General features: G+C 36.1%; 1 protein-coding gene and 1 pseudogene across 1 annotated transcript in view; one reads left to right on the top strand and one right to left on the bottom strand.

The window, feature by feature from the left end:
- Positions 1 to 4527, top strand: part of LOC102864970 — a 41571-nt pseudogene extending 37044 nt beyond the window's left edge.
- LOC102868630 overlaps positions 1 to 7848 on the bottom strand; it is a 504064-nt gene that overhangs the window by 138225 nt on the left and 357991 nt on the right. The window lies entirely within an intron of this gene.

The raw sequence follows: 7848 nt of genomic DNA, 5'->3' as shown, positions 1-7848 counted from the left end.
GAGGGACAACGCAGGAGGGGAAGACCCTCTATGAGATGGATTGATTCGGTGACTGGGGTAATCGGGATGGGTGTGTCAGAGGCGGTGCAGTTGGCGCAGGATAGAGCAGGGCTTAGGGCTGTTGAGCATAGGGTCGCTATGAGTCAGAAACGACTCGACGGCTCATAAGAACAACAACAACATATAGTTTTTCATAATATTCCAATTCTCGTTAGAGTCTTCAGAAGTGCTTTGCATGTTAGGGATCTCTTTCTTCTCCAAATAATCTTGACAATTGCCTTTTTTTATCTCCTTGAATAAATGAATTTGGTTTACTTGTGTTGGGATTACACTTAACATGTATATTGCCTTTGCAGAACTGTCATTTTTAATATTTTGAGTCTTTATGTCCATTAAAAGGGAATTTTTCCATTTATTTAGGTCTTTTCTTCTTTCTTACAGAAGTGGGATTTTGTGTGTGTATGGTTTTATGTGTTTTTTTTTCCTCACAGAAGTGTTTTAGTTTTCATTTTACAATGCTTCTGTGTCTTTAGTTAGGTTCGCTCTCAAGTATCTCAATTTGTGGTTGGATGAGTAATCTCCTCCTGTGTGATTAATCGCCCCTGAAAATCTTCTGGAGGGTCAGTTCCAAGTAGATGGCAAACAGCAACAACAAATTTTAAATGGTATTGCTTCTTGGTTTCTTTCTCTGAGTACTCTTTGTTACTGTAGAGGAATCCCACTGGTTTTCAGATACTTATCTTGTACCCTGCCACCCTACTAAATTGGTCCACTAGCTTTAACAGCTTTTTTAATTGAGTCCTTGGGGTTTTCTGTGTACACTACGTATCAACTGCATGTAGTTACCATTTAACTATCTTTGCAAATCTGGATGCATTTGTTTCCTTCTCTTGTCACATTATCCTAGAATCACTTCCAATATAATACTGAGTAAAAGTGATGAGAGTGGGTATATTTCTCTGGTCCCTGTTTGCAAGGAAAATGGTTTTAATATTTTCCATTGAGAATGATATTGGCTCTTGGTTTTGCATATATAATTTTCAGTATGTTGAAAAAAATCCTGCCTATTCTTATTTTGCTGAGTGTCTTTATCAGGAGTGGTGTTGGGTTTTGTCAGATACCTTTTCTGCAATTATTGCTAGGATCATGCTGTTCTGGTTATTTACTGTATTTTTTTAATTATGTTTGTTGTTTTTCTGAAATTGAACCATCCTTACATACCTGTTATGCGTCTCAGTGGGTCATGATGAATTATTTTTTGATGTGCTGTTGGGTTATTTTGGTTAGAATTTTGTTAAGGATTTTTACATCTATGTTCATGAGAGATATTGGTCTGAAGTGTTTTGTTTCGGGTTTTTTGTAGGTTTTTTTGGTTTGGTTTTTTTGGGGGGTACTATTTTCCCCTTGTATTGGTATTAGGGTTATGCTTGTTTCATAGAATGTCTCTGGGAATGTTACTTCTCTATTCTGTTTTTTAAAATAATTTCAGTAGAGTTGGTGATAGATCTTCTCTGAATGTTTGGTAGAAATCAGCCGTGAAGTCATCTGGTCCAAGACATAATTTTTGAGGGAGCTTTTTATGACCTGCTCAATTTCTTCTTTTGTGATGGGTCTGTTCAAGTGTTCATTATCTGCCCATGTCAATCTGGGCAGGACAGGAGTTTCAAGTAATTTATCTATTTTCTCTGGGTTTTCAAATTTTTCAGAGTATAGCTTTTCATAATGTCTTGATATATCAACTTAATTTCCTCCAGTTCTGTCATGATGTCATTTCTATCATTCTTAATTGGTTATTTGTATTTTCTCCTTTTTCCTTTTGTTAAGTTTGTCAATCATTGCCAATTTTATTGACCTTTAAAAAAACCAAATCCTGTTTTGTTTATGGTTTCAATTGGTTTTCTGTTTTCTATCTTATTGATTCTAGCTCTTTTTGTTAACGTTTCCTTACTTATAGAGGCTATGGGATAATGTTGTTGTTCTTTTTCTATTTGAAGTAGCTGTTGAGTTAGATCATTAATTTTACTTCAATCTTCATTTTCTATATGTCTACCTATTGCTGTAAACTGTCCCATGAGGACTGCCTTAGCTGCATCCCAGAGGTTTTGGTACACTGAATCTTCATTAACATTTGTTTCAAGGAACATTTTCATTTTAGTCTTTATTTCTTCTATATTCCAATTGTCTTCTGGCAGGATTTTATTTCGCTTCCACATGGGTGATTTTTATAAGCTTTATCCTCTTATCGTTAATTTCTAGTTTTATGACATTATGGTCTGAGAAGATACTTTGTATTATTTAAATGTTTTTTTCATTTGTTAAGGTTTGTATTGTGTCCTAATAAGTGATGATTTCCAGAGAATGTACAATATGTATTCGAGAAGAAAGTGAATTGGATTTTAGTTGTGTGCAGTACCATGAATTCATCTACAAGGTCAAGTTGGTTGATTGTCTAGTTTAGATCTTCTGAATCTTTATTAAGTTTCTTTTGAGTTGGCTTTATACTTTGGTAAGAGTGGTGTGTTAAAGTCTCCTACCACTATTGTGGTGCTCTGTACTTCTTTAATTCTTTTAAACATTGTTTTATGTATTTTGGTGTTGTTGTTATTGTTAAGTGCCATTGAATTACAGACGACTCATAGAGTGAAAGATCTGAACAACTATATAACTTTCGTCATTTCTCCATATTTATAGTTTCCGGAGGCAAGCCATTTCAGAACTGGATGTCACTCCTGCTTCTGAGCTTGTTTTCATCAGAGAGCTCCACCAAACACTGTCCACTATGGGTAACCACTATCACATTTGACACATCATTCTCACAGTGTTCAGCATTATAGCAACAATGAATTACCTCTGTACAGCAAATAGACAGACCAGTACTATACCACTTAGAACAATGTTTGACCAAAAACAATTAAAACCAGGCTAGAGGGCTGCAGATTAAAATCACCCACCTTTGGCTTGGTAGAATAACTTTCTATCCACTAGGCCAAAAGAGCTCTCCCTATGTTGGAACTGGATTGCAGATCTACTATATGGTGCATAGACATTCACCAAGGTTATTTCTTCTTGAACTACTTGCTTTTCATGTATGTAATCATAGTTCCCGTCCTTACTTTTTTATGATAGTTTTCATCCTAAAGTCTATTTTAACACAGATTAGTATTGCCACTCCTGCTTTTTTGTGGATGCCATTTGCTTGGGTATTTTTCCCCCCAGCCTTTGATTTTGAGTCTATTTTTGTATTCATTTTAGATATTTTTCTTGTAGAAAACATATTGATGGGATTTGGGGATTTTTTTTTATCCATTCTGTTACTCTTTTTCTCTTGATTGGTGTATTTTGTCCATTCACATTAAGTGTCATTGTTGACAGACCATGTTTAATCATTGTTGTTTTGCTGAGTTTATTTTTCTATTGTTTGTTTTTACTATGTTCCATCTTCTTTCCCCTAGAATTTCTTGTAGATTTGGTTTTGTTTTCACAAATTCTTTAAGTTCCTTTTTTCTGCAAAGAATCTAATTTCTCCTTTATATTTAATGGAGAGCTTTGCTGGATCCAGAATCCTTGGCTGGCAATTGTTTTCTTTCAACTTTCTGCATATGCCACCACATTGTGTTCTTATTTGCATAATTTGTGCTGAGAAATCAGAACTCAATCTAATTACTTTTGATTTGTAGGTGACTCTGTTTTTCTCATGCTAGTTTTAGTTTTCTATCCTTATCTTTTATTTTGAAAAATTTGACTATCAAATGTCATGATGTTTTTCTTTTTGGGTATACTCAATTTGATGTTTGGCCAGCTTCTTGAATGTGGATGATCTCATTCTTCATAATACCTGGGAAAGTTTCTTTAGTGCCTTTACCACAATTTTTTCAATGAATCCTTGTCCTCCTAATATTGTGAAATTCAAATCATATATATGTTGTTCCTGCTTATATCATTCCACATGATTCTAATATTTTCTTTATATCTCATATCTGATTTTTCTTCTAGTATTTTTCCATTGACATTCTTGTCTTCCAGGTCACTAACTCTCTACTCCATCTCTTTTGTTCTAGCTTTTCATCCCTCCTGAGAATTGGACAATTCTGTCATTTTGGTCTTAATATTCTAGATTGCATTTCTCTTATTTCCAGTTCTTGGTTGGCTTTTCCCTCTCTATATTGTGATGATTATTTTTAAATTCTTATGCCTCTTTATCTGTAGTTTCAATTATTTCTTCCATCTTTTGCATTTTCTTCAATACTTCTGCTAGTTCCTCTTTATTGATATATTCTTTCTGATTCACTGTTTCTGGTTTCTTACATCCAGAGTTTGGGTGCCACATTTAACCCTCCTAACTCAGCATCAGGAACCCCATAGATTTGCACAAGAAAGTGTCTGAGACTGCTTTCTTATCTTCTTCAACAGGTAATGCCCATTCTCCCAGAATTCCATTGGGTTAATCAACAATCAGGTTTTCAAGGCAGGACATTCAGTCACAAGCCTGCATTAAGCCTTCATGCCTGGGGCCCTTGGGACAAATAAACAGCACCACCATACCAGATCTAGAAGTGATCTATTCTCATCTTGGAAATTATTGCATGGTGACAGCAGTATGGTACAAAAGGAAGAGCAGAGAAACTAAGTCACAAAACTTAGCAGAAGCTCAGGGCTAAGGACCTTTCCCCAGTACTGCCTCAGGCAAAATTTTTTCACTGAAGCTGGTACATGGGATGTCGACTTACATTTTTCTAAAGATGAGACAGGCATCAACATGAGACATAAGCAGTAGTGCATGTTGCAAGACATAACAGAAGTGATTTGTATCCTAAGTAATCATCTCAAAGGGTGACTGGAAGAGGGAGGTGCTGGATCAGGTAGGCAGTGGTGCAGGATGAGGATGTAGCAGGAAAAGGGAAGGGATGAGACACATATGTCGGAAGGGTAGCAGTAGAGACACTGAATGTATTGATTAATTCTGTAAGGCAACTGTCTTTCATCTGCTCCTTTCTGTAAAATGGTTTTCTGTGAGAAATGATTCTAAAACTGTTGTTGTTATGTGCTGTTGAGTCACCTGTGACTCATAGCAACGCTATGTACAACAACCCTAAACCCTACTCTATTCTGTGTTAATCTTATTGTCTCTGATACACCTAGCCCCATTACCCCAGTCACTGAATCAATCCATCTCATTGAGGATCTTCCTCTCTTGTGCTGTCCCTACACCCTCCCAAACATGACATCCCTTTCCAAAGCCTGATCCCACCTTGCAACATGTCCAAAGTATGTCAGACAAAGTTACAGAATTCTTGCCTCCAAGGAGCAGCCTGGCTTCACTCTCCCCAGAATGAACTTGTTAGTTCTCCTAACCATGCATAGTATATTCATTATTCTTCTCCAGCACCACAGCTCAAAGCCATCAATTCTCCTTCTATCATTCCTAGTCCTTCTTCAGCTTTCTGATGCATAGCAAGTAACTGCAAAGACCATGACCTATTTCAGGTTTACTTATTTTCCATACTGATATTGTTGCTCTTCAGCACTTTGGAGAGGTCTGTGACAACTGATTTTCCCAGTGTGATTCATCTTTTAATTTCCTGGCTGCTGGAACCAAGAGTGTTGATTACAGAGCCAAACAAGCTGAAGCTATAACAATCTCAATCTCTTCCCATCTATCATGATGCTGCCAAGCGTCCTACTGGTTAGAATCTTTGTTTTCCTTATGTTGAGCTTCACCCCATATTGAAGGCTGCAGTCCTTGGCCTTCTTCAGCAAGCGCTTCAGGCTAATATATATTGAATATTATAAAATTAATCATTCAAATTAAGACAGACTAGGAAGAAGGCTTGGCCATCCAGTTTCAAAATATGCCAGGCCTTTGAAAACTCTATGTACAGTAAAGCATATTTAGAGTGGAAGGACATCATGCTTGGAAGGGTGGAGGCACAGCACAGGGGAGGAAGACACTGGATGAGATGGATTGATACAGTGACTGGGGCAATGTGGGTTGGTGTGTCAGAATTAGTGAGACTGGCTCAGGACAGGGCAGGATTCAGAGCTGTGAGTCACAGGCAACTCGATGGCACATAACACATAACAACAATAATAAGAGATATGGCAATTGAGACTGAGTCCTCAAATTTGGAAAAACAAAGGAGGAGGAACAGTTGTAAGTAGAAACAAATGATTGAAATGTGAAATGTGAGAAGCATGAACATAGGAAAATTGTTTAAAAAGAAATGGAATACATAAATATTGGCATATTAGGTATCGGCAAACTGAGATGGATTAGCATTGGACATTTTGAATCAGACTATCATATGATCAACTACTCCGGAGAGGAAAAGGTGGGGGAAAACAGGGTTGCTTTAATGATTAAAAAAGTCATTTCTAGGTTCATCTTAAAATACAATGCTGTGAATGACAGGATAATATCCATATGCATCCAAGGAAATCCTGTTAATATCACTATCATTCAAACTTATGCATCAATAACCAGAGCCAAAGAGGAGTAAATAGGTTATTTCTACCAACTGTTGCAGTCAGAAATAAACCGAACATGTAACCAAGATGTATTAATAATAATGAATGACTAGACTGTGGAAGTTGGGAACTGGAAAGAAAGACCAGTTTTCAGAAAACATGGGCTTGATGACAGAAATGAGGCTGGAGATCAGCAGGCAAAGCTACTCATATGCAAGTTCAAGTAAAGTTAAAGAATGTCAAATCATATCCACGGGAATAAAAAAAACTGATCTTCATTCTGTGTCACCCTGAATTTAAAAACTAACTCAAGAACAGGTTTGAGTTCTTGAACACTAATGACCAAAGATCAGGTGAGCTATGGAAAGGTAAAAAGAATATCATTCATGAAGAATATAAAGGGTCATTACAAAGAAAAAAAACACCACATCTAGGACCTTTTTAAACTTTATGCTTGTTATATGAACATTTGAATTGCAAATACATTTTCTGAGAAAAAAAAAAGTCATTACAAACAAGGAAGAAGTAGAAGAAGAAGAGACCAAAATGGATGTTAAAAGAGACACCTAAAAAAAAAAAATAAAATAAAAAAAAAAGAGACACCTAGTCAAAAAAGTCTTACAGAAATTAATTTAATGCACATTAATAAACTAAAGGAAAAGAATTGTACATTTATTTCAATTGCTGCAGAAAAGCACAATGGAAAGCCTCAATACCATAGGAAAAGTTAATGTTTATTTCTAAAACAAAAAGCTAAAGATTCTCTCTCCTTTTAGGTAATTTTAATTTCCACATCATCCTTTTTTATTTTATATTGGTTTGAATACAAAATTTATATACACTGTATTAATGTACATTGTGTTTCACATAATGCTCGATTTGCATTGTGCTTCATATATTACTCCCATACATTGTATTACAAAATTAATTACCTTTGATCCACCCTACCATCACTCCACCTTTTCAGGTTCCTATTGGATCTTTCCTGATTCCTTTGTCCCACTCCTCCCTCTGCCCACGAAACTCTGCAACTTGATTTTCTCCCTTCCTCAACCTCAGTCCTCCTCCCTTTGGCTATTCCCTCTGTGGACTTTTGTACACATCTTACTAGCAATCATTCTATTTTTACAATAACTGTGTTAAGTAGTATTTGTCCTTAAGAGACTGTGTTAGGTCACTCAACAAAATGCTCTCTAGACTCTTCCATGTTATATAGTTGCAAAAAGAGCAAGGGCTTAAGAAAAAGCACAAAGAATCTATTCAAAGAAAATTACAAAACATTACTACAAGAAACAAAAAGAGACCTTGAGAAGTGGAAGAATATCCCTTGCTCATGGATAGGAAGACTCAATATTGTGAAAATGGCAATACTACCAAAGGCAA

This window comes from Elephantulus edwardii, unplaced genomic scaffold (assembly GCF_000299155.1).
Source record: "Elephantulus edwardii isolate Elephantulus edwardi_28Jun2011 unplaced genomic scaffold, EleEdw1.0 scaffold00287, whole genome shotgun sequence".
Taxonomy (NCBI): Eukaryota; Metazoa; Chordata; class Mammalia; order Macroscelidea; family Macroscelididae; genus Elephantulus; species Elephantulus edwardii.
Note: the sequence above shows the minus strand (reverse complement) of the source record. Positions and strands in the feature narration are given on the sequence as shown.